Raw genomic sequence first — 27,357 nt, forward strand, 5'->3', positions numbered from 1 at the left:
GCATGGCCACCAAGAAAAACTGAGTTATCAAACTCAGCTGAGATCTGGTGTAACACCACCCACACAAGGGTCTGCAGCCAGCAGGGAAAGAGATGCAGGTCTGGGAGTCCCTCAGACAGGCTGGTGTGGAGAGGAGCAAGGGCTGTGTCAATGCTGTTAGTCCCAACAGAACCAAAGTCTTTGTGTCCATGGCTATGGTTGCTGTCAAAGCCACTGAGGCCTATGAGGAGACAGCTTATCATTAAAGCACCAGGGCCTCATTGCCTCCTCACCCCCACCCATGAACCAGGCAGGGGTCTTACCATTCTCTTCTACTTGGCAATGCACATCCTCATCTCCTACTTCCCCAGGATCAGCCCTGAGCAATGTGTGAAGGGAAAGGATCTCCATTCCCAGGGGCCGGGGGTCAAGGCTTGGGCCTTGTGCTTGCTGAAACACATCCAGTTTTCCTAAACATCAGTGTCACCTTCACATTGCCTTTGTCTCTTTGTCCTCACTGCCTCCAATGTTCTGCTCTAACGAGCTCCAAAGGAGGCTGTGTCAGTGCTGGCCCTCAGGGGGACACTCCAGGAAACTTGCATCTGACTTGGACTTTTTGGAGAAATCTTGGAGATTTCTTCAATTGTCTCTCAGTGCCTGAGGTCCATGGGCTCATCACCAAAGCCCCCAGAGGAGTGATTACAATGCCTTGGGCTGGGCCTCTGCTGCTGAGCTGGGCTGGGCTCCTGGGACAGAGAGAGCTCCTGGCAAGAGGGCCCTGCTGCAGAGAGACAGCTCTGCCCAGGAGTAGCTCCTCTGCACAGCACAGCAAGGCTGGGGGCTCTGACCACAGCAGACACATGGAGAGGAGAGAAGGAGAGAGGGCTTGGAGGCAGCTGGGAGTGGGAGGATCCTGGGAGCTGACTGCAGGAGAAATTTGCACAGCCCTTGACAAGGTAAGTCTCTGGCTGCAGGGCCATGCAGCTGCAGGTCCTGGAGGGGTCTCTTGCTGGGTCTTGTTCCTGGGAGGGCAGTGGGCAATGCAGTAGGCTTGGAGAGTCCTGCTGGATTGCACTGCGAGGTGAGGAAGTCTGGCAAAAGCCCCTTGGAGTGCCCTAAGCCAGGTGTCCCTGGTCAGCCCCAAACACCCTGCCCTGGTTGGACATGCTGGGCTCTCTGTCAGCTGCCCCATAGCTCCTGCAGCCATGGAGGGGCCCCTTGGCCGGGCCCTGTTGGAGGCAGGGTGCTGCAGGGCAGCACTGAGCACAGCTGCATGGGATGGGGTCTGTGAGCACAGGCAGGGGGAAAGAAGAGGTGGGCACAGAGCAGCAGGAGCAGAGTGGCCAAGCCTTCCTCCAGACACTGCAGGGGGTGCAGCTGGGATGCTGGGACATGCCAGCTTTCAAATATTCAGCTGTCTGAAGGGTGTCCTCCTGGGCTGCAGGCTGCTCTCCAGCAGGATGCAGCTCTCTCATGGCATCCTTGTGTTATCCAGGTGCCCCGAAGAGAAGACACCTCCTTGCTAAGGCCATGTCTGTGCTGCTAGATGGCTGTCTGTGAGCAGCTGGAGTGAAGCCTCTGCACCTCTGCCTAGGAGGGATGAGCTGAGATTCCAGTCCATCACCGGCAGACAAGGTGAGGATTCTGTCCAGCTGCATTTCTACTGTGGCTTCTGTGCTCTCACCTGTCTCTATGTTCTTCTGAGAGAAATCCCTGAGCATGTTGGTCATCCGAAGCATTACAGGGGGAACTACTAAAAAACATGGCAAAGCAAAGTCTGCTTTGCTCAAGCAAGAAAGCTGCAGAAAGTTTCTCCTGCAAAGAGGGAAGCTCAGGCTGGGGTGTGCTCTAAGACTTGCAATAGGTTTTCCTGAGAGAACTTTCTTCTGCCTTCTCTTCAGCAGACAACTGTGTCGAGAGTCAGCAAATGCCCAACAGCAGCTCTGTGAGTGAGTTCCTCCTGCTGGCATTCGCAGAGACACGGGAGCTGCAGCTCCTGCACTTCCTGGGCGTCTACCTGGCTGCCCTCCTGGGCAACAGCCTCATCCTCACAGCCATAGCCTGTAACCACCGCCTCCATACCCCCATGTACTTCTTCCTCCTCAACCTCACCCTCCTCGACCTGGGCTGCATCTCAACCACTGTCCCCAAAGCCATGGCCAATTCCCTCTGGGACACCAGGACTATCTCCTATGAAGCATGTGCTGCACAGGTCTTTTTCTTTCTTTTCTTCATAGCAGCAGAATATTCTATTCTTACTGTCATGTCCTATGACTGCTATATTGCCATCTGCAAGCCCCTGCACTCCGGGAGCCTCCTAGGCAGCAGAGCTTGTGCCCAGATGGCAGCAGCTGCCTGGGGCAGTGGCTTTCTCAATGCTGTCCTGCACACTGCCAATGCATTTTCACTGCCCCTCTGCCAAGGCAATGAGCTTGATCAGTTCTTTTGTGAACTTTCTGAAATCCTCAAGCTGTCCTACTCAAAGTCCTTCCTCAGGGAGCTTGGGCCTTTTGTAGTTAGTGTTATTTTAGCCTTTGGTTGCTTTGTTTTCATTGTAATTTCCTATGTGCAGATCTTCAGGGTGGTGATGAGGATGCCCTCTGAGCAGGGCCGGCTGAAAGCTTTTCCATGTGCCTCCCTCACCTGGCTGTCATCTCCCTATTTATGAGCACTGCCATGTTTGCCACATCTCTCCACTCTTCTTCAAAACCTGGTGTCAGAAATACAACAAGGAGCTGCTCACTGAAAAGGCCTCGTGCTTTTCTGTGCTCACAATCAGTCAGAATCCCAGAGTGATCAGTGAAGGACCAAGGGATGGATTGGGAACTCCCTGTCATCACAAAATGTGAATTTGCAAGATCTGTAGTTATTGCAGGAAAAGAAATACTCTTCTTCCCCTGCACTTGTTCTGTCGATTGTGCTGTGCGTTTAACCTTTGTAATCTTCCACATACTTTCACTGGTCCTGATTAAACTGACCACGTTGGAAGTCCCCTTTCCAGCTGTTTATCTGGACCTATGCACTTCCCATTGTTCTGTAGATTTCTCCCCTGTGGTGGTTTTACTTTAGTGGGTGGCTGAGTTGCGCCATGGCCACTCTCTACCTCCCTCTCCTCAAAGGGAAAGGGGGAGAAAATATGATGAAAGGGCTCAATGGTTGAGATAAGGACTGGGAGATCACTCAACAATTATCGTGACGGGCAAAACAGAGTAGGGAGACAGCAAGATTTATTGCCTATTACTAACAAGCTAGAGAAGTGAGAAACAAATGAAAGGAACCAAAAATTCCTTCCTTCCATCCACCCTCTTCTACCTCCTCCCCCTGAGCAGTGGAGGGGAATGGAGGAATGGGGTTGTGGTCAGTCTGTGGCACTCCATCTCCACCACTCCTTCATGGTCACTCTCTTCCCCTGCGCTGTGGGGTCCCCCCCACGGAATGCTGTCCTTCCCAAACTGATCCAGCATGGGCTTCCCACAAGGCAGCAGCTCTTCAAGAACTGCTCCAGATATGGGTCTGTACCACGGGGTCCATCCCTCGGGAGCAAACTGCTCCAACCTGGGTCTCCCATGGGCAGCAGCTCCTGCCAGGTCACCTACTCCTGCGTGGTCTCCTCTCCATGGGCTACAGGTCCGGCCTGGAATCTGCTCCAGCAGGAGCCCTCCACAGGTCGCAGCCTCCATCAGTGCAGGTACACCTGCTCCACTGTGGTCTCCTCCACAGGCTGCAGCATGGAACGCTGCTCCACCATGGTACTTCATGGGCTGCAGGGGGACATCCTGCTTCACCATGGTCCTCACCACAGGCTGCCTGGGACTTCTACTCAAGTGCCTTGAGCACCTCTTCCCCTCCTTCTTCACTGACCTTGACGCCTGCAAGGCTGTTCCTCACTCCTCTCACTCTCCTAGCTGCTGTGTGGCGCAGTTTTTTTTTTTTTTTTGTTTTGTTTTGTTTTGTTTTCCGTATTAAATATGCTCTCACAGAGACACAAAACAACATCATTTACTGGCTCAGCTCTGGTCAGCAGCTGGGCCCTTACCAAACATGGGGCAGCTTCTAGACCCTTCTCACAGAAGCCACCCCTATGGCCCCCTGCTACCCAAACCTTGCCACGTAAACCCACTACACACAGACACTGGCAGATGTGAGCCTAAAGGCACAGATCCCAGCCAGGAGTCAAGGGATAAGCTGTCGGCTACTTCAGAAAGAGCTCAACTCACAATCCGCTTTACAGATGTTCACATAGGACTGGATTAGGAATTTCTGAGGTACCACTGCCCTCGTAATACCATACCTACAAAACACCCCCTATTTGGCCCAGGACCTGCCCAGCTAGAAGTGAGCTGGTTGCGATCCTTCAAGCCCATGGTGAGAGAGGGAGATAGGAGAATCTTATCAAATAGAGATAAAAGCGCTGACAGTATTAAACTAGTGGATGCTACTTAGTGTCTTTGCTATCTGTTGTGCATTGTGCAAATTAATTAAAGCAAGAAGCTTTGGGTCCCTTACCAAGGTTAGTCTCTTGATAAAAATGTGAGCTTATCTTAAGAAACTGGCTATAACTGGTCCTGCGGATGGACAAGAGCCAAGTAGCAACTGTCTGTGCAAAGACAAGAGGTCAGCTAGCAGTGATGAGGAAGAGTCACCAACCTTCATTCCCATGTCCCCCCAGCAACCACTATAGGAGACACTGTGCAAGTGCAGTCGGGAGGAATTTATGGAAATGACTTCTTGGAACTAATTTTAATATGAAGTGAGGACAGGTTATGCATATGTATAGGCGCATTGTGAAACTTCATGCATATATAACTCTTTACTGCATATAACCATGGCAAGTTGCTGCGTTATGTGTGCACGACTTTGGTGGGACTACCCACCGTGCTGTCCAGAACTGAGTAAACATACCTATTTTACAATCTTACTGATTGTGGAGTCCGTTTTCCGCAAGTCACTGTGTGCCTTCCTCCTGCCATGCTGCGTGCGGTGGTTGCAGCAGAGGGGACCCCCAGCCAGCCCCTGTATGGGGCTCTGCCACCCACCTCACCCCAGACCTCTCCAGCGCCCTCCTTGCTGCTCTCTGATGTACGTCAGGACTTCCCAGTGCATGCCAGCCAACACATCTGCTGAGCCCCCTGCCCTGGGCTTGCCTCTCCCCTTGCCCTCGTTCCTGGCCTGTGTCTCTGCTGGCAGGAGCGCTCTTGGCATGTGCTTCCTGGCCTTACCTTACCTCTGTGCATCTGCTGCCCAGTCAGGCTGCTGGCACAAATGTGTCCTCAGAAGCAGCACCACCACTTGGGCTGCTTCTCCTGGCCTACCTCACCTCACTGCCTTGACTCCTTGTCTCTGCTGGGCCCCACCTTCCCCACCCAAATGCGTCCCTTGGCTGTCAGTGCCCTCTCCCCTTCACCTTGGGATGACAGAGCCACTGGTGGGACATGTTACCCTTAGGTGTTGTAGTGCTTGTTTGCTTTTTTCATGACACAAAACATTCCCTCACCGATGTTCTAGATCCTTCTGCCTTTCAGGTCACATCTCAATGTCCTTCACTTTCTTCCAGAAAATAATTTTGCATGGACTCAGCTTCAGCTTGATATATGTCAGAAACATGCTTTTCCAGAAACTCTTCTTCACCGCTATCATTTTGGTCATCTTTTCGTACTTTATGCTCTTTATCGAATTGAAAACTCCTTCTTCTCTTTGCTGCAGTACCTGCAGACTTGTTCCTTCTGTGCTTTCTTTCTGACACACCTCCAAAGAGACAGCATAAAAAATAATCCAAAACTTTACCAAAAGAATTCTTTCTTCAAAATCCATTATCTTCATCTTACTTGACTGACAAGGAAAACAAAGGAACTGAGGTACCATTGTCTTTATCCCTACATATGTCGAGAAAAGAGTTGAAAGTTAATGGGGACAGGTTGCTTTTAGATTAAAAATAATGATAACAATAATAAAAAGCTAGATAATTTCATTCACAGAACAATCACCTTCAAGATTTTACATGCAGAGGATTCTTTGTATGCTTCTTGATTCAGTTCACCGTTTGTGAAAAAACAAACTTTGTGGTTTTGCTCAGCAGAAAAGCCCAACATTCGTAGTATTCACAAAGTATTGCAAAAGGACATGAGTGAAATCTGGCAAAATTTCCATTCACACTAGCTAGACTTCCCTCCTTCAACTGGAAATCATGGTATGAGGTAGCAAAGATTTCAGCATTTAGGGGAGGGAGGGGTGGAGTGGGGAAAAAACACCATTTTGCATAATTTAAAACTAGTTGAGTATTCAGAAACTGCCATACACAACATTTTTTACCTCAAGAATTTGCAATTAAGGGGCTATTAAATGTCAGCTGGGTCATCAAAGCCAGCTTTTTATACTGTAAACCAACTTTCTTTGATCTTTGGGCTTCGTAAATTCCCTGAAACATCTCTCAGTGGCAAGTCTCTGAGTAACATCCCTTAAGAAAATACTAATTCATGCAAGGTGTTCTCCTCTTCTTCCTCCAGCACTCCTTCTTCTGTCGGCTGTTGAGGTTCAGGTGATGATGCTACAGGCAGGACTTCCAATGTCTGTTGAACTTCAAGTAATCAAGAAAAATTAGCCAATTCACAGTACTCAAATACAAACATATGCAAAATTACTGGTAGAAAATGACCAGCAAAGCAAATACCAAATAGCTAGCATGAGCTAGCATGGCAAGTTCAAATTGTGGGAATAAAAATGTTGTTTTTGCAGAGTTACATTTTTTAGAGGTAAGGAATGTGGCATTGAGATATGCTTGCAGTGATAAGAAAGCTTAACAGACAACCTTGTAAAATGCAGACAACCGGAGTCCTTAGAGCAATTAGGTGAAGATCACAGCGTCAAGTCAGATAAGTGAATAAAAAAGTCAAAAGAAATCTGAAATTTAACAGGCTGGCAACTGAAGGCCATGTATTGCCTTTGAAGCATCGGATTGGTTGTGAACCTGGATTACCCTGTCAATGCGGAAACAGGGGAGGCTCCCGGTTGTCAAGAAAGAAAGTATATAAACTGTACTATGTGACTAATGGGTGCGCTCCTGCTTGTGGGATGCCTGCCATTGCAATCGTGAATAAATTACTACTTCACAGAGATCTTTGCCTGAGCCCATGTTATTGGCTACAGAGTGCTTCTCACAATTTGAGGACTCGTCCGGGATCCAGTCACCTACTGGGGAGCCCCACCACTACAGCAGCAGGAAGGCATGCCCCGCTGATTTCAGCAGTCCTGTGCATCGAGGATGGCAGTTCTGTGGAGAGCTGACAGAGGGCCCGAGACTGATTAAAGAGGCAGAATCCATGAAGTAGTGGGGAAGGGAAGAATGTAGGCACTCCAGGTTTAAGAATTGATCCGGTAACTGTGCACAGACCAAGGTAAGAAATATTAAGTATTGCCTTGGGAATCGGGTGAGACTCTGTGTGATGTATGACTGAGACATACTTTTGTACAAAGGGAGTGTGGAGTCCTGATCTGTGTTTCCATAGCTCCGCGAGGGGCGTGGCTGGAGATGGATGAAGCATGAGATAAGGGAGAGAAAGGAAGAGTCTCAGGAAATTTGGTGTACAGTAAGCCCTTGCACAGGGAAGAGCTTGGCAGTATACCAGGGAAATTTGGTGTACGGTAGTCCTTGCACGGGGAAGTGCTTGGCAGTACACCAGGGAATCTGGTAAACTCTTAGGTGTGTGGTACCCCTTGCACAGGGAAGTGCTTGGTAGTACACCCCCATTTTCCAGAATTGGAACATTAGTGTATAGTACCCTGCAGGAGGGAAATTTCTGTAGCAGCACACTGACAAAGGCCAGGAAAAATGGGAAATATGACTTCCAGGGGACAGGGAGATATCCCTGGGGGAGTGCCTGCTGACAGTTCTTCCTGAAGAATGGTAAGAAATTGGAAAAATAATCTCAAAATTAGAGGAGATGATAAAAGAAAAAAAAAAAAAAAAGGTTAAATATTGTAAATATCAGTCTGGACAAAAGAACCAATTAAGGAAACAGCAGTATTTTGGACAAAATATGGGTCTGATGAAAATTCAGGCTTTAAATTTATATGTAAACAATAAGATTCCTTTTTCAGAAAAGGAGCCAAGTTATGCTCCCTATAATCTTAATATTGCACCAGTGGCAGCAGCAGTCGCTCCAGGGAGACAGGGACTGCAATTAACACTGTCCCTAGAGAAGAGCGTACTCTAGGCTCTGGTAAGAATTATAACAAGGTAGAAGAGAGATTGAGAATTTTGCCTTCCCTGATACTAACAGTACTAACAATAACTCCCCCTCTCCTTGCCGGCAGAGAGGTTTTAGGGGTTTTAAGAAGGAGATGAAGTCTTTAACTGAGGACCCCACCAGGCTAGCTGAACAATTAGGCCTATTCCTAGGGTACTCTTGGGGGGAAATGATGTCTATACTCTTGTCTTGTACTCTTGGGGGGAAATGATGTCTATACTAAGTATGTTGTTTACAGGGGAAGAAATGGGAATGATCAGGAGGAGAGCTGCTATACAAGAATGGGAAAGAGCTCATCCTCCAGGACCAGGGGTAATACTGGCAGGGCAGAAATACCCACTTGCTGATCCTGACTGGAATAATAATAATGCGCAACACAGAAATCGTATGAGAGACTTGGGGTCAGAATGAGAAAGTAATTGTGGATGAATGTGGTAGTTTTACTCAGGTGGGCAGCTGAGCTCCACCACAACTGCTCTCTCACTCCCCCTCCTCAAAGAGGAAGAGGGAGAAAATATGATGAAAGGGGCTCAAGGGTTGAGATAAGGACGAGGAGATCACACAGTAATTATCATGGCGGGCAAAACAGACTCAGCATAGGCTGTGCTGTGGGGCCCCTCCCATGGGATGCAGTCCTTGCTGAACTGATCTGGCATGGGCTTCCCACAGGCAGCAGCTCTTCAAGAACTGCTCCAGATATGGATCCGTACCACGGGGTCCATCTCTTGGGAACAAACTGCTCCAACCTGGGTCCCCCATGGGCAGCAGCTCCTGCCAGGTCACCTGCTCCACCATGGTCTCCTCCATGGGCTGCAGCATGGAACCCTGCTCCACCGTGGTACTTCATGGGCTGCAGAGGGACATCCTGCTTCACCATGGTCCTCACCACAGGCCGCAGGGGACTTCTGCTCCAGTGCCTGGAGCACCTCTCCCCCTCCTTCTTCACTGACTTTGGTACCTGCAAGGCTGTTCCTCACTCCTCTCACTCTCCCAGCTGCTGTGTGGTGCAGCGTTTTTTTTTCCGTCTTAAATATGCTCTCACAGAAGTGCAAAACAACATCACTTATTGGATCAGCCTTGTCAGCAGCTGGGCCCTTACCAAACATGGGGCAGCTTCTAGATCCTTCTCATAGAAGCCACCCTTATGGCCCCCTGCTACCAAAACCTTGCCATGTAAACCCACTGCAATGAATCCCGAGGACCCGGTATCCCGGGGGCTCTTGAAAGTTCATTTTGTGGTTGGAGCCTGGTCAGATACATGGTGGGGGGGCTCTGGAGGGTGGGGGTGAAACATGGGATTAGAAATTAGAGAGTGACTGATTAATTATATAGACAACACTCATTGCTTAATATGTGCTGTGCGTGGAAAATACAATGTTTGTTGCCTCTCTCCACGCTACCCCAGCCTGAGAGACAACATCGATTGGCTGCCTAGACATCTGCTCCCCGAGCAGGGACACCAGACATGGACACTAGGTGTCTAGCTTAAGTGCCAATTTATTGCTGCACAACATAGCCTCTTATACCCCTACACGCGACCGCCCCGGATACTTGTGACCCCTTACTCCACCCACTATCCCTCCTAACTTTTCCCCACATCCCCCCCCTCCTTATGCCATGTCATGCCCCCTTTTGTCATACCCCCTTTTTCTTGTTGTGAAGTGCATTATCATAGTACGGCTCCAGCTATAAGCGATCATTCTCTTCTTCCTGTGGTAAGCGCTGCCATCCATTACTAAGAAGCAGGTTAATATTCACCATTTGCAGGACTAGCTTTTCAAGCAGATGTTTCAGTAGTCAAAAAAGCAGAGGCAGAAAAAGTGCACCGGCACCCAGCAAAATCAACACCCATAGTGCAGTTGACAAGAGAGAGATTAGCCACAAGCCTGGTGTCCTTAGCCAATCTAACCAGTCCTTCCCCCACCAGTTTTGGTTAAGGTGGTCTCCATATGTGCTCTCCAACAATTTTTCAACCGCGTTCTTGGCTCATTCGAAGGCCGTTGTCGCGTTCTTCTTCCAGTCGATACAACAGAACCCTTTGACGCCAGCATCTTCCAGCTCAGAGCAACCGATTCCTGTTCAAGCAAGCAAATAATCTACAGCCAACCTAGTTGAGGATAAACCATCCTCAAGAGCTCCCATACCATCAATGAGATTCACCAAAGCATCCACCATGCGGTTAGCATTTTTCAGTGCCCAGCAAGATAGCCGCTCAATTGTCTTAGTATTTCCAGTGATTTGCAGCCATATAAAGAGCATCTCAACAATTGTTTGCGCTCGGGTATTCAAATACCATCCATCATCACAGTCCGGAGCTAGTGTAGGGTCTTTCAGCGAGCGCTTGTGATGGCTCCCCGTCCCTGCCATAGCCTTCTTGATGTCGTCAGGTACTAGTGGACTGAACGCTAATGTCCCAAGTGCGCAGGGTCTGCCATACTCATTAGAAGGAATAATCAAGTAAGCCCGACCACCTCCTTGAAGCAGAAAACAATGAGAAGAGAGCTCGCAGAAGCAAAGTATGTGGGCATAACTCCAATCCTCCCCCCTCCTTAAGCTCCCGAAGATGCTCCTTGAGGGTCCGGTGCATCTGCTCCACAATTGCCTGACCTTGGCTGTTTCCAGGGATACCCCTAATGAGTCTAATACCCCATGCCGCACACCACCGGACAAAGGCATGACTAACGTAGGCAGGACCATTGTTGGTCTTTAGGGTGACCGGCACTCCCAGGACTACAATGGCCATGAGAAGTGCAGCAATACACTGTTTTGCTTTCTCGCCCGTGCTGGCAGTAGCCCACATGAGACCACTGCATGTGTCAATGGCTACATGCAAGTATTTCAGCCACCCGAAGGGTGCAAACTCTGTGACATCCATCTGCCACAGCTCATTCAGGTGGAGACCCTGAGGGTTAACCCCAGCAGGCATGGGCGCCGCAGTATTACAAGTGCGGCAAGCTGCCACTATATTCCTTGCTTCTGACAGTGGCAGATTAAATTGCTGGTGCAAAGCGAGGGCGGACTGATGGAACTGGCGGTGGGACTGGGCTGCCGCCGCTTGAAGGTCAAGCACATAGCAGGCAGCATCTACCACCCGGTTTCCCTCTGTGATAAACCCAGGGATCTCGGTGTGACTATGTACGTATTGGATAAACACAGACCAGGGACTTTTCGAGAGGGCATTGTATAACAATGTAGCAGTTACCGTACAGGGTGTTGTACAGGAGTGCCACAGCTGCACCGCTCAAAAGCAATACTGGCTATCTGTGATAATATTCGAGGGCTCGTTTGAGAAGCGTGCCAAGGCAAGCAACACGGCTCTCAACTCCAGTTGTTGAAGTGACACCCCCGGTTCTTGCCTGACCTCCTGATTCCATCTGTTCCCATCCCACCACACCACCACGAATTTGTGTGTCGACCCCACTGCATCGGTGAACACTGTGCAGGCCCTCAACGGCTGCTGGGCAAGTGGGACCACTGGCAGTATGGTGATAAATTTTGCAATCATTGACCAAGGGGAAGTTCGTGTCGCTTCCACCTGACCAGGATACCCAGCCAGTGCGGCCTGGAATGACATACTATTACGCTGCAACAAGTCCAACAAGGTTGCAGCTAACTCACATGAAATTGACACGGGCTCTGCACCGGAGCATCCAACTATCCTTGTGCGGGCTCACTGTATGGCGAGGGCCAATAGGTCCTCCCACTGTGGTAACGCGACCTTTGGGGCCGTACAGTACCCAAAGAGCAGCAGGTGTAGACTGTTGCCTTGATGTAAGATTATGACCGCCCCCTCATGCTATAATAAGATGTGTGCCTGAACCCCCTTCCCCAGTTCTCGCCTTGCGAGCCCGCCCACCTGCACGTGTGAAAAGAAAGACTGCAACAACTTTTGATGAGTAGGCAGCAATCGTCGTGGCACCGTCAGATCCGTGTCGCCCTGCAGCAGGTCCGTGAAGGTCTTCATTTCATTTGGTGTTAGCAACACAAACTGTCGTAACCATTGCGTTGAGCCTACGAGCAAGCATCCAGCCTCCACAGTCAGCCCATTATCCACCCAGGAGAACATAATGGGGTGTCTGCTCCTACTGCCATACCCTTTCCCACCCATGCCCTGTACAGATGTCTAGAAAGGACAAAGCGGCCAACTCCTGGGCCATCGAGCTCTGGGAATCGCCATGACATCTGCCCCCGTATCCACCAGTGCTGGTAATTTCACAGAAGGTGGTATAGGATTGATAAGACCAGTGATCACCCCAAAGTGATGTTCATGTGGGGACGAGAGCCAACTCCCATGGTCAATGCTATCAAGGGCGCATCCCCTGCCTGCTGTGTTGGTACTGTGAGATATGTTCAACTGTTTCGTGTCAATGTAGAGCAATGCTAGGGCCACATGATAGAATGTGACTGTCTTATATATCCTTGTATAACCACAAGATTGGAGAAATGGAGATGGTTAATGTTTGTATATAGTTATTGTGTTTGGTGATCAATGTATGTATATGGTTTTTACATTCAGTGGTTAATGTATGTGTATAGTTCTTGTGTGCTGCAATGGCCACCTGACAGGAACAGCTTGGACCAGTGTTGTTGCTAGGCAGAAGACTCAGGGGGCGAGCACGCATGTAGTCTGGGGTCGAGAAGGTTTGAGAATATTCCAGAAGAAGAAGGCATGCTCGAAGGAGGACACGCCCACCAATGAATATGCATTAGTAGAGGAGATATAAGCCCAAAATGGGAACTGTGGGGTGTGTGTCTTGGTGGAGCAGAGACTCCCGGGGCACCCAGTGCTGTTTACTTGCCTTTATTCCTCTAATAAATTGCTAACTTTAATTGGAATTCTATTTGAGACTCAATCATTTATCAGAGTACTGTATTACTGATGACTGAAAGTCACCCTTCCTCCAGCTGTTGAGGAGGTATTTCAAATCCCTTCTCTAACGCCCCACTCCCCACAACACATTTCCCTCGTGTTTCAGGCCCATCATATTGACAAGTAAACACCTCTGGGCCTGTTGCCGTACTGCTCCCCTCTACTCTATGCCCTGATCGAGTTCGGGCCATGGCGCCCCGGACCACACTCGCGGACTTGTCTGGGAGCTCCAAGTTGGCTGCTGGGTGGGTGCTGCCCCCCCTGCCTGAGCCCCCCCCCCCACCGGGCCCTCCTGCTCCGCCGCTGCCGCTAGGGTCTCCGGAGCCCGGACTGCCGTCAATCTCCGCCTCCTCCTCCTCCCCCCCGTAGCCGAAGTCCTTGGGGAACGCGTCGGCCGCAACAAAGCTGCCCCCGACCAGCGCCAGCTCCTCCGCCGTGCCCGCCGCGGCCGTGCCGCCGAACTGCAGCGCCATGGCCACCCCCACCCTGCGACCCGCCGGGCCTCCGCCTGCCATGCCAACCCAGGCCGGCTCCTCCTGATCGTCCCGAGGATGCTCCTGCCCGTGTGCCCATCCCCGGGTCCCCTCTCCCTCTGCGGATGGTGCCGTCGATCCCGCATACGGGGGGGGCAAGAAGGACGAACCTGTCCCCGACATGAGCGCAGGGAGGTCAGAGGAGGGCAGTGGGGGCAGTGAAAACATGGGGGTGGGAGCAGGACCCCCACCCACCGATACCTCACGCATCGGGAATCTGATTATTGTGTTCCCCTCCCTCGTCCACCACCCCCCCATGCCTTCCTCTGTGGCTTGACCCAAAGGTGGAGAAACTCTAAAGATGGGCGCACACCAAGGTACTCTGCATTCCCCTGTCGAGGGCCCACTCTCCCCTGAATCCTTCTCCGCTTTTTCCTCCTTGCCCTCGGTGCCCTCTGTTTGCGACCCCTCCTCCTCCCTCTCGGGCGCCTCCTTTTCTGATGGAGTAATCTGAGCCTCTGACTTTGTCCCCTGCTCAGGCCCCTGAGGCATTCCTGCTGCCAACTGCCACACGGAAAGTCGCTTTTTTGCCAGCTTAAACATCTCGAGTATCTTCCCAAAGATGGGAATCAACCCCCGAGTTCCCTTCTTCCCATTACAGGCGGTCGCCCAAAGGTCTTCCCCCTCCTTAGGGGACCTGGTGTGCCCCGGCTCCCCGGGGCTCACCCTATTGATGCCTGCCTTAGCACAGACACCCGCTCGGCATAGCACACTGCAGCCCAGAACTCCTGGGCTCAAGTGATCCGGAGAGCTCAGCCTCTGCCGTTCCAGAAAACCAGACGGCGAATCAGCAAATCCCTGCCGTTGCATCCATTGGAGCAACGGATGGATCCCTTTCCTTTTCAGCACGATTCTGCACTGATTCCCTAACCCTTTCAGCGTACTCACCACCTGATCCATGGATGCCATGGCTATCGGCTTTCCGCTCCCTAACCCACCGGGTGGCCGCCCACAAATCACGTTGGGGTCACCAAATGTTTGTTGCCTCTCTCCATGCTACCCCAGCCTGAGAGACAACATCGATTGGCTGCCAAGACGTCTGCTCCCCGAGCAGGGACACCAGAGATGGACACTACGTGTCTAGCTCAAGTGCCAATTTATTGCTGCGCAACATAGCCTCTTATACCCATACACGTGACTGTCCCGGATACCTGTGACCCCTTACTCCACCCACTATCCCTCCCAACTTTTCCCCACAATGTTACATTTGTGATGTACTGTGCTTGTGCTGCGCTGGGAAAATACAAAATGTACATGCAAGTACAGCATGAGAGAATGCACAGATGAGGAGTAAGGAGGAGGACTAAAAGAAGGTCACACTTGCAAGGTGCCTAGATAGCAGGGGGCCCTCGGACCCTGGGAACCGAGACTAACCAACCTTATGGATTGGACTGAGACCAAGGGCTCAGAGAGTATGTGCAAGAAGATAAGGTGAAAAGTTCAACTCTGATGAAGTCATCTTACTCTTTCTTCATCCCAACAACCACCTGGATGACCACCAGAGAATACTGTGCAAGTGCAGAAGGACTGATAAGATAATTAGTATACGAAGTGGGGCTAGGTGGAGCTAGGAAGTGAATATGCATAGGTGTGTTTCAAAACTTAATGCATATGGAATATTTTAGGGGATAAAAGAGAATGCAAGCGAGCGAATTGTTGCACACGACTTTGGTGGGACTACCCCCTGTGCTGCCCAGGGCTGAATAAACATACCTACTTTACAGTCTTACTGATTGTGGAGTCAGTTTTCCATGAGTCAGGGGGATGTAGTGAACAGTCACTGGGGGCCCTCCTGTGGGAGGCCCTGAAGGTGTATGTCAGGAGGGGAGATGAGAAGGAAAAACAGTCAGTGAAACTAATGGTATTGACAGTGTAGCAGGTAGTGAGGCAAAGGGTTGGAGAAAGAGGAAGAAAATCTTCAGGGGAAAGCCTGCTCCACCAGGGACCTCTCCACAGGCTGCAGGGGGGATTCAGCTCCGGCACCTGGAGCACCTCTTCCCCCTCCTTCTGTGCTGACTTTGGTGTCTGTGGGGAGGTTTCTCGTTCCTCGCTCTCCCAGCTGCTGTTGAGCAGCAGGTTTCTGTTTGTTTTTGTTTTCTTGGATGTGCTCTCACAGAGGCACAGACTGTGTTGCTCATGGCTTGGCTCTGGGCAGTGGTGGGCCCTTTTGGGGCCGGATGAAACTGTCCCTTATCTGCCATGGGGCGGTTTCTGAATTCTTCTTGTGGGGGCTGCCACTGCAGCTCCCCCCTTCGCCTCCACCCCCCCGCCCCCCCCCCTCGAACTTGCCATGTGAACCCAATACACTGGGGCAGCTAGGTCATTACTGGCCTGTAATGTATCAGGGATTAAATTAACTAAAGTAACTCTAAAAAGTGATGGGGGTAGAAGGGTCTGGGATAACAGTACCACTTTTGGGGGATACCAAGCTGATACTAGGAGATAAAATGATCACTGGGCAATTACTGTATGTTCCCAAGGCAGGGACTAATTTGTTGGAAAGGGATTTTATGATGAAATTGGGCATTTAAATAGTAAATTGTTAGACTGGAATAACAGTGTTATTAATGGAGTGTTCTAGAACAGATTTTGGAACAATTACAACCTCCTGAGGAGGTATTACTGTTACAAATATGTGGATGATCTTTTATTGTCAGGATAGGAGAAAACAGTTTTGAAGGAAGCTACTAACAAGCTATTTGACTTTCTGGGAAAGCAGGGCTTGGGAGTATTGAAAAATAAATTACAATATGTAGAAAAAGAAGTCAAGTATATAAGGCATCTAATGTCTGAGGGAAAACAAAGAATAAATCCAGAGAGGATTCAGGGAATTATTGAAAACTAAGAAAGAACTAAAAAGTATTAAGAGAAAGATTTTTTTTTTTTTAAGGAATCAGGAATCACTAAGTCTGAAGGAAAATGGACACTCCCTGATGGGAGAGAAATGCTGAATAAAGCATAAACGAGGCAAATATTAAATGTTTTACATCAAAAGAGTCATTGGGAGGTGCAAGCAATATGTTATGTTGTGCTAAGAAAGTATGTCTGTGTAGGAATATACACTTCAGTGAAGCAAATATGCAGAGGATGTACCATATGTCAAAAGGGGGCATCCGTAACCCACCTAGAGGAGGACGGGAGCCAGGGATTCAACCTTTCCAAAGTATACAGGTAAACTTTACTGAGTTAGCTAAAGCAAGGGGACTTAAGTTCTTGTTTGTCCTAATTGACCATGTGACTGGATGGGTGTAAGCTTTCCCCTCCATATCTGCCACTGCAAACATGGTGGCTAAGGTATCACTGGAGCAAATAGTCCCTAGATATGGGATAGTTGAAAACATTGATTCAGATCAAGGAAGTCATTTCACTTCACAAGTACTGCAAGGGTTAATGCAGGCCTTAGAGATTGAGTGGGATTTTCACACCCCCTGGCAACCCTCCTCTTCTGGGAAGGTGGAGTGAATGAACCAGACATTAAAGAAGCAATTAACTAAATTAGTGTTAGAAACCCAACTTCCTTGGGTAAAATCCTTACTCCTACAGGTTCAAACAGCACCAAGAAAGGATATAGGAATTTTACCATATGAGATGCTGTTCGGATTACCCTATCCGGGCAGAAGGGATGAGATACCACAATTCGAAACAAGAGAGAGTTTTCTTAAGAACTATATTCTGGGGTTGTCCTCTTCTTTGTCATCTCTCAGGACCCGTGGGCTATTGGCTCAAACCCCACCTTTAGAATTCCCCATTCACCACTATCAACCAGGAAACTGGGTCCTGATTCAGACCTGGAAAGAATCTAAACTCCAGCCTGAATGGGAAGGGCACTTCCAAGTACTACCAACCACTGAAACAGCCGTAGGAACTGTGGAAAAAGATTGGACTCACTATACTCAAGTGGAGGCATTCATCGACCCTAGTACCTGGGAAGCTGTTCCTACAGAAGACTTGTTGGAAATTGAAATCAAAGAGAAAAATCTCATAGTGGACTCTGAGTGGGATAAAAGGTTACAATTGTAAACTAACCTTTTCACAGGTAACTAATGAGTGTGATTTGCAATTGAGAGAAAGGACAGTCCTATAGCAAACTGAAGTGCTCCCAATGGGGGTTTGTTATAGTAGTAGCGTACATATATCTTATTCTTTGTATTGATAATTATTTGGCAACCTAAGGGTTAAAAATAATGACAGGGAAAAATCAACTATTAGTTTTGTTTTTAGTGATTGTATGCCTCAGAGAAGGCCTTGGTCAATTGGCAACTTGGAAAAGGCATGAACAGATAATAGTAAGACGGGATACACGGTTTAAAAAAAAAAAAAAAAAAAAAAAGGTGAAAAAAGGTGAATGTGACAGAGGGTTATGTCTTTCATGTTTGATGTTTGTGAGGTGTTAGCTTGTGGAGATTTAAATGCCCAACGACAACTGAGCAGAGAGAACAAATAACTGGGAGAGACCCAACAGCCAGATTGAGAATAGCTGTATGGAAATGATCCTCTATTGCCATCAGAGAAAGGGAGAAACTCAAGAAAACAGGAGAGAAAACAGGAGGCCCTTTTTGAAATGCGGCAGTTCAAACATTTGAGATTGAAACAGGGTATGGGGATGTGAATGCCTGGATAGAATGGGTCAAATATACTGTCCAGAGACTCAACCATAGCAATTGCTATGCTTGTGCCTCAGGATGTCCGACTGCCCAGATAGTGCCCTTCTGATTGGGGTGGACCAAGGATTCCCAGGGGATGCGATGTATGATTGCATTGTACCAAGAAAAGACTGCATGGGAAAATGAGGCCTGTAAGCCTCTCTCTTTGCTGTTCCCTTCCTTGCATGATAGCAATATCAGGGTTCCCCCTGCATTCTCTACAGCTGTAGGTAACCAAACAGCTTGCCTCTCACGGCAAGGTGCGAGTGCTACCCAGCATCTGGGAGAATTTGCCTTGTGCACAAGGACCTTGAATGCTACCAAGGACTTGATGGGAACTGCTCAAAATGAGATCCCCAAGGCAGATCTCTGGTGGTACTGTGGAGGGAAGATCTTATGGTCCACCCTACCATCTAACTGGGGAGGCACTTGTGCACTTGTTCAATTAGCTATACCCTTCACCCTGGCATTTGAAAGAGAAACATCACAAATACCCAGAAGAAGCAAAATAAGCTTAGGAGTATCATTTGATGATAGAGTGTACATAGATTCTATTGGGGTGCCTAGAGGAGTTCCTGATGAACAGAAAGCCAGAATTGCTGCAGGATTTGAGTCACTGTTCTGGTGGATAACAGTCAATAAGAATGTGGATTGAATCAATTATATTTATTATAATCAGCAGAGATTCATAAATTGCACAAGGGATGCAAAAAGAGGAATCGCTGAACAACTAGATGCCACCAGCAAAATGGCTTGGGAAAACCGAATAGCATTAGATACGATTCTCGCGGAGAAAGGAAGTGTGTGTGTGTGATATTGAGCAACCATTGTTGCACTTTTATACCTAACAATACTGCCCCGGATGGCACAGTAACTAGAGCATTGCAAGGGCTTACCAACCTTGCCAGTGAATTGGCATATTTACATCCTTGATCATAGTTGCAGGAGTTTTGACAGCCATTGGTTGTTGCATTATCTCCTGTGTAAAAGCACTAGTACAGTGTTTAACTGATACTGCACTATTGAAACAAATGACCATGGAGCTGCCACCTTACTCAGATAAGGTGATGATATTAGAGGAGATGGAAAGCAAAGAAGGTGAAGAAGAGGAAGATATCTACCAAATTACACCTTAGAGAAAAGTTTTGCAAAAATCAACAATTTATAAAAAAAGAAAAGGGGGGAATTGTGGGGAATAAAAACATTGTTTTTGCAGAGTTACATTGTTTAAAGGTAAGGAATGTGGTATTGAGATATGCTTGCAGTGATAAGAAAATTTAGCAGGCGACCTTGTAAAATGCAGACAACCAGACTCCTTAGAACAATTAGTTGAAAATCACGGTGTCAAGTCAGATAAGTGAAGAAACATTACCACTTCAAACAGTAAAAAAGTTAAAAGAAAATTGAAATTTAACAGGCCAGCAACTGAAGGCCATGTATTGCCTGTGAAGCATTGGATTGGTTGTGAACCTGGATTACCCAGTCAACGGGGAAACAGGGGAGGGTCCCAGTCATCGAGAAATAAAGTATATAAACCATACTGTGTGACTAGTAGGCACGCTCCTGCTTGTGGGACACCCATCATTGCAATTGTGAATAAATTACTACTTCACTGAAATACTTGCCTGAGCCTAAGTTATTGGCTATAGAGTGTTTCTCACATAATTTGTCATTGCTTTTTCCATCTTGTTTCCATTTCCCAGGCCCAGAAGCATCAGATATCCAACAGCAGCTCCATCAGCGAGTTCCTCCTCCTGGTATTCACAGACACATGGGAGCTGCAGCTCCTGCATTTCAGGCTCCTCCTGGGCATCTACCTGGCTGCCTTCCTGAGCAACGGCCTCATCCTCACTGCCATAGCCTGTGACCACCACCTCCACACCCCCTTCCTCCTCCACCTCTTCCTCCTCAACCTCACTCTCCTCAACATCTCCACCACTCTCCCCAAAGCCATGGCCAAGTCCCTTTATGATAGCAGGGCCATTTCCTACTCAGGATGTGCCACACAGGTCTTTTTGTTCATCTTAATATCAGCAGGGTTTTCTATTCTCACCATCATGTCCTATGACCACTAGGTTGCCATCTGCAAGCCCCTGCACTACGGGTCCCTCCCAGGCAGCAGAGCTTGTGCCCAGATGGCAGCAGCTGCCTGGGGCAGTGGCTTTCTCGATGCTGTCCTGCACACTGCCAATACATTTTCACTGCCATTCTGCAGAGGAAGTGTTGTGGACCAGTTCTTCTCCTACCTCAGGGAAGTTTGGGTTGCTGTGGTTGGTGTCCTTTTAGCATCTGGCTGTTTTGTTTTCATTGTTTTCTCCTATGTGCAGATCTTCAGAGCTGTGCTGAGGATGCCCTCTGAGCAGGGACGGCACAAGGCCTTTTCCTTGTGCCTCCCTCACGGGTTTGTGGTCTCCCTGTTCGTCATCACTGGTATATTTGCCTATATGGACCCAATCCTTATTTCCTACCTAGTCCAGGACCTGGTGGTGGCAGTTCTGTACCCTGTGGTGCCTCCAGCACTGAACCTTCTCATGCAGGCTATGAAGCCGGGGGTGCAGGCAGGGGTGGCCAGGGCTGTGGTGCAGAGCAGGGTCCCTGCTGTGCCCCAGGGGCTGTGTGCTGGGGCAGGGCCTCTGCCACCTGCCAGGCTCAGCACTCAGCCCCCCTTTCCTTGCTTCCCTCAGTTGGAGGACCACAGCACTTTTCCTTCTTTCTCCATTGGTATGTACTACTCCTGCACTACTCCAAGTGTCAAGCACAGGGCAGACAGAAGCAAGTTCTGATGGACAGACCACCAATCCTGACTCTTCCCTAAGTGACAGTGAGGCATTTTGCCTCTGAGCACTGACTAGCGTTTACACAGAGGAAACACAGAAAATCTTAATCGTAGAAAGGCACATCAGTGGATTTAATTGTTGTACCTTGTCTTCTGGAGAGCAGGGTGTGAAGTTTTACTTTCACCTAAGGGAGAATGCATACTTCCAAGCTTTTTAAATTCCTTTAACCATTTTATAGGTGGAGAATTAGTGCACATTGTTAATTGATGTGAAGACAGAGTCTACCTTCTGAAAATAAAGCTGCATGCAGATGAATGGTTCAATCCTGTCTTCATGAGCCTGTTTCTGCCCCTTCTCCAGCATGGGAGCAGAAAATCTCTGATTCTTCATGTTACGGACATACATCTAAAGGAGGGTAAAGGAGGATGAGATGAATCCCTCCTTCTTCCCTTACACAGGCAGGTAGCCACTGTGCCAATTTCTAGTGGTGATGAATAGAGAATATCCCCAGAACCTGACTCATTCAGTGCCGGGGTACAACTGCAGAAAACAACCCCTTCAAATACAGGAGGGACTGGTGGAAACCCCCATGTGCCCACTGCTTTGGACTCCTTGGAGGGCTGTCTTAACATATCCTCCTATTATGCTTCTTCGTCAGGCCTCCGTACCCAGAAGCATCGGATGTCCAACAGCAGTTCCATCACCAAGTTCCTCCTCCTGGCTTTTGCAGACACACAGGAGCTGCAGCTCCTGCACTTCTGTACTGGGTCTGGCTGGGATGTTAACTTTCCCTGCAGCAGCCCATACAGTGCTGCGCTCTGCACTTGTAGCTAGAACAGCAGTGGTATCACACCAGTGTTGTGTCTGCTGCTGAGAAGTGCTGGCACAGCATCAGGACTCTCTCTGACCCTCCTAGGGGGTGGGCAAAAAGTGAGAAAGAAACATCACCAGGGCAGCTGACCTAAACCAACCAAAGGGATATTCCATACCATATGATGTCACACTCAGCAATAAAAGGTGGAAAAAGGAAGAAGAGGGGAGGGGTGGGCTCTCGTTGCAAAAACATCTGTCCTCCTCCCAAACACCAGCTACGTGCGTTGAGGCCCTGCTTCAAGGACGTGGTCAAGCATCGCTCATTTGTGGGAAGTAGAGAGTAATTTATTTCCTCTGCACTTCCACATAGCCTTTACTTGTTTTGTTTAGTTATTCCCTTTTCCCCTCCCTCTTTCCCTTTCCCTTTTTTTTCCCTTTAGTTGAATTGTTTAATTAATAATAATATTTCCTTAATTATATATATATATATATTTTCCCCTCTTTAATTAAATCATCCTTATCTCAGCCCGTGAGTTGTTCTTTCCTTTACTTCTTCCCCTCCTCATCTGAGGAGGGGGAGTGAGAGAGCGGTTGTGGTGTTCAGCTGCCTAGCACGGTAAAACCACCACAACTTCACGCTCTTCCTGGGCATCCACCTGGCTGCACTCCTTGGCAATGGCCTCATCCTCACAGCCATAGCCTGTGACTACCACCTCCACACCCCCATTTACTTCTTCCTCCTCAACCTCGCCCTCCTCAACCTGGGCTCCATCTCCACCACTCTCCTCAAAGCCATGGCCAATTCCCTTCATGATAGCAGGGCCATTTCCTATGCTGGATGTGCTGCCCAAGGCTTTCTTTTCCCCTTTCTGATGTCAGAAGAGAATTTTATTCTCACTGTCATGGCCTATGACTGCTACATTGCCATCTGCAAGCCTCTGCACTACAGGACTCTCCTGGGCAGCAGAGCTTGTGCCCAGATGGCAGCAGCTGCCTGGGGTAGTGGCTTTCTCAATGCTGTCCTGCAAACTTCCAATACATTTTAATTGTCAGTCTGCGAGGGCAATTCTGTGGACCACTTCTTCTCTGAAATTCCCTCGATCCTCTAGCTCTCCTGCACAGAATCCTATCTCAGGGAAATTGTGCTTGTCATTGATAGTGCCTTTTGTGGGTTTGGTTGTTTTGTTTTCATTGTGGTGTCCTATGTGCAGATCTTCAGGGCTGTGCTGAGGATGCCGTTTGAGCAGGGACGGCACAAAGCCTTTTCCACGTGCCTCCCTCACCTGGCCGTAGTCTCCCTCTTTCTCAGCACTGCCTTTTTTTGCCTTCCTGAAGTCCCCCTCCATCTCCTCCCCATCCTTGAATGTGGTTGTGGCAGTTCTGTACTCAGTGTTGCTCCCAGCATTGAACCCCCTCATCTATAGCATGAGGAACAAGGAGCTCAAGGGAGCTGTTATAAAAGTGATTTCATATATGGTTCATATCTGTACAGGTTCCCAATTATGCTATCAGGAAAGTGTTATTCTGGATTGTTTTCAATAATTGTAAAGTTCTTCCTTCTCTCCCCAGTATTTGCCATTTGGTCCTTGAGGGTTTTTTTTTTGTTTTTTTTTTATTTTTTTTATTTTTCCATTTTCATTATTAATATATTTCTAATAATTAATAGATTAACAATTATTAATTAATTTGTTAATTATTTTATTTCTTTATGCTTCTTCTGTTCCTACACCAATATCTGTATTCCTTCCGCTGCTACCAAGGAATGAACCTGCATTTTCTCACTTGAAATCTATCCGTGTGTACGCTCCTGTTACATTTCTTTAACAAAATAGATTTCCCCAGTGCACTGCCTGAAGCTTTGCCTCTTATTTCAAAGCTAGAGCAAAGAATTACTCCCCAGAAGGGACTGTTTCTCTTTGCATTCATAAGCAAATAGTTCATAGTCATGTTGAATGGCCGCAGTATTGCATACCGAGGCCTGTCATACATATGACAGAATCACAGAATCGTCTAGGTTGGAAGAGACCTCCAAGATCACCGAGTCCAACCTCTGACCTAATGCTAACAAGTCCTCCACTAAACCACATCCCTAAGCTCTACATCTAAACGTCTTTTAAAGACCTCCAGGGATGGTGACTCAACCACTTCCCTGGGCAGCCTATTCCAGTGACTAACAACCCGTTCAGTAAAGAAGTTCTTCCTAATATCCAACCTAAACCTCCCCTGGTGCAACTTTATCCCATTCCCCCTCGTCCTGTCACCAGGCACGTGGGAGAATAGACCAACCCCCACCTCACTACAGCCTCCTTTAAGGTACCTGTAGAGTGCAATAAGGTCACCCCTGAGCCTCCTCTTCTCCAGACTAAACAGTCCCAGCTCCCTCAGGCACTCCTCGTAAGACTTGTTCTCCAGATCCTTCACCAGCTTCGTAGCCCTTCTCTGGACTCGCTCAAGCACCTCCATGTCCTTCTTGTAGCAAGGGGCCCAAAACTGAACACAGTACTTGAGGTGCGGCCTCACCAGAGCCGAGTACAGGGGGACAATCACTTCCCTGGACCTACTGGCCACACTGCTTCTTATACAAGCCAGGATGCTATTGGCCTTCTTGGCCACCTGAGCACACTGCTGGCTCATATTCAGCTGACTATCAACCAAAACTCTCAGGTCCTTTTCTGCCAGGCAGCTTTCCAACCACTCATCTCCCAGCTTGTAGCTCTGCTTGGGGATGTTCTGCCACAGGTGCAGGACCCAGAACTTGGCCTTGTTGAACTTTATACAGTTGGCCTCAGCCCATCGGTCCAGCCAATGCAGATGAGGAGAGGAATCTGTATCTGCCTGGAGAGCCCAGGGAAACCTCCACGGACAGTGTGAGCCTGTGGTGACCAGATTACAGCAAAGCGAGAGAACAGACAAGGTGGTGGTAAAAAGGAAAGCACTGAATCCCTGCATCTGTGTGGATAAAGTGAGTTCTAACCTGAAGTATTCCCAGGTAAACAAGGACTATTCAGCCCTAGAGGAGAGAGTGGAAACACAGCAGGCACAGGGAAGGGAAACTGGCAGTGACTCATGTCATTGTTAGTGAAGTACCACCAGCTGGTCCCACCTAGAGTCACTGGCAATGCACCATCATCCCTTCAATCTCCTGCCACATCCATCTGCTCTGTTGTACTGGTGTTCTAGCAGAAATCTGTGTGTTTCAGTTTCCCCCATGAGGATCTTTGCTTGTAAACATGAGACATTTTCCAGTTGTCTGAGGAAGGCCATACATGCTGCTGCTTTTTTATTACAGGAGGTCTCTAGGTGACAACAACTACAAGGTCACATGTATTGGTCTGCCTGCTAATCCAGACCATGAGCTCTCATCACCAACACCAGGGCAGAGCTCCACGCATTGCCGCTGCTCTCCCACAGAAAGGTCTGCTCCCCCGCTGTGCCTTACAAGCTTGTCCACCCCTGGCTGCACTTCTGTTGTGGGCTGTCACACCATCTCTGCTATCCAAAATGACACCTCTGTAACCACACACACAGACCTCTGATTCCTCCTTATCTTCTACACACAGTACACATCAGTGTACTGGCACTTCAGGGAGATACCCAGGAATTCTGATTTCCCAAAAAGGATATCACAGGATCACAGAATTACAGAATGGTTGAGGTCTGAAAGGACAGGTTTGGAGACAGTATTGACCCATACAGTGACTGACCTCCAAGTGGACTGTGTGCCACAGGGCTGTGAGCCCAGCTGACCAGGCACATTCTATTCCGCCTCACTGGCTCTTCATTCTGCCCAGACTTCATCAGCTTCTCCATCAGAATCTTATGGGAGACATGTGAAAAGCCTTTCTGAAGACAAGACAGACAATATTCCCTGCTCTGCCCTCATTTACCAAGGCAGCCTTTTAATTGGAGAGGGCTATCAAGTTGTTAAGTCACTAGAAACCCTTGGTGAATCCATGCTGACTCCTGATCACTTTCCTTTATGTGCTTGGAAATGTTTTCCAGGATTAGCTCCTCCATCACCTTCCCAGGAACTGAGGAAAGGCTGTCTGGCCTATAGTTCCCTGGGTCTTCCTTCTTGCCTTCCTTGAAGACAGGGGTCACATTTACCTTCCTCAGCTCTGCTCTGGGCCTCAAAAAGGAGGTTTGGGGCAGACCTTATCACACTACAATCACTGTAAAGGGGGCTGTAGTGAAATGGGGATCGGTCTCTTCTCCAAGCACCAAGTTATAAGAGGAAATGACCTTAAGTTGTGCCAGAGGAGGTTTAGGTTCGATATTAGGAATAATTTATTCTCTGAAAGAGTTCTGAAGTACTGGAACATGTTGACAAAGGAAACAGTTGAGTCATCATCCTTGGAGGTCTTTAAAAAACATGAAGATGTAGGGTTTCGTGACATGTTTTAATGGTGGACTGGGCAGTGCTAGGTTAACGGAGGGACTGGATAATCATAGAGGTCATTTCCAACCTAAACGATTCTATGATTCACTGATAAGTCTGTGCTCTGGGCTTTTGGGTATTGGTTGGAGTCTGCCACTTGTGCCATAAAGATTTGGCTGGCTCATAAACAGGAAGGATGAGAGGGAGGTCCTAACAGGTGTAGCCATTGCTTGAGAGCAAAGGGAGAAAAGCAGGATGTATCCAACCTCTCTAACTTTCATTGCTCTCTGCTCTGCTTAGACCTGAGATGTGAAATGTGCCAATACATGCATAGTCTGGTAATATAATCTTCCTTAAAAGTGTTGGGAAGAAATATATTTTTAGAAAGGGTTGCAATTTTTTTTCTTTACATAAAAGAGGAGAAAGTGTCATATCTCACTGCTCCATGTACATCAGCTCTTAAAAAAAATGATGATAACTTGTAGACAAGCATTAAAAAAAATCTGAAATTGAAGTCTTCTTACAAATGTATTACATTAAGGACCTTTCCACATACATTTCAATTTGGCCTCACTGTGTCCTTCAGGGCTTGAATCAGTTGCCCACAAAGAGATTGCTGCAGCCTGAAGGATACCCTGGCATAGATGAAGCTCCTATTTGGGGCTAGGATATGACACAGGACCTTCTGTCTTCAAAACGCATGTTCAGAGTCCCTTAGGAGACATTCAGGACCAATATCAGTTTGAGATTGTTGATATCACTTCATCTGTAGGCAGTCAACTAAAGAAACAGCAGAAAACAAGAAATCCTTTCCTAGATGGTTTATTATTATTATTATTACTGAATTCTTTCCCTTAGGGAGACTCCTGCCATCTCCCTAATTAACCCCATAAGAATTGAAGACTTAGAAGTATTATGCCCAGAGCCTTGGCTTGTGAGGGAGTTTTGCATGTTGATTCGCCCTCTGCTGCCAAGTTCCTGAACTGCAGATCCTGAAGCAAGTCTCTGAAGGACAGAAGCAAACCCTTCAAATGTTTAAGGGCGTTGGCCAGCCCCACTGAAGGCCATCCCTGAAGAGATCACGAGAGGAACAAGTGGACAAGGTGACTGTTCCTGGGAGA

The 27,357-nt window shown here is 48.3% G+C and overlaps 1 long non-coding RNA gene across 1 annotated transcript; it reads right to left on the reverse strand.

The window, feature by feature from the left end:
• Window positions 1–615: 615 nt before the first annotated feature.
• LOC118159738 lies at window positions 616–27,357 on the reverse strand. The gene is made up of 5 exons (XR_004747225.1): window positions 27,345–27,357; window positions 25,125–25,130; window positions 24,156–24,161; window positions 8,185–8,190; window positions 616–1,332 (listed from the first exon to the last, which is right to left on the reverse strand). It is a non-coding gene; the product is annotated as an uncharacterized LOC118159738 (long non-coding RNA).

Source organism: Oxyura jamaicensis, unplaced genomic scaffold, assembly GCF_011077185.1.
Source record: "Oxyura jamaicensis isolate SHBP4307 breed ruddy duck unplaced genomic scaffold, BPBGC_Ojam_1.0 oxyUn_random_OJ71886, whole genome shotgun sequence".
NCBI lineage: Eukaryota > Metazoa > Chordata > Aves > Anseriformes > Anatidae > Oxyura > Oxyura jamaicensis.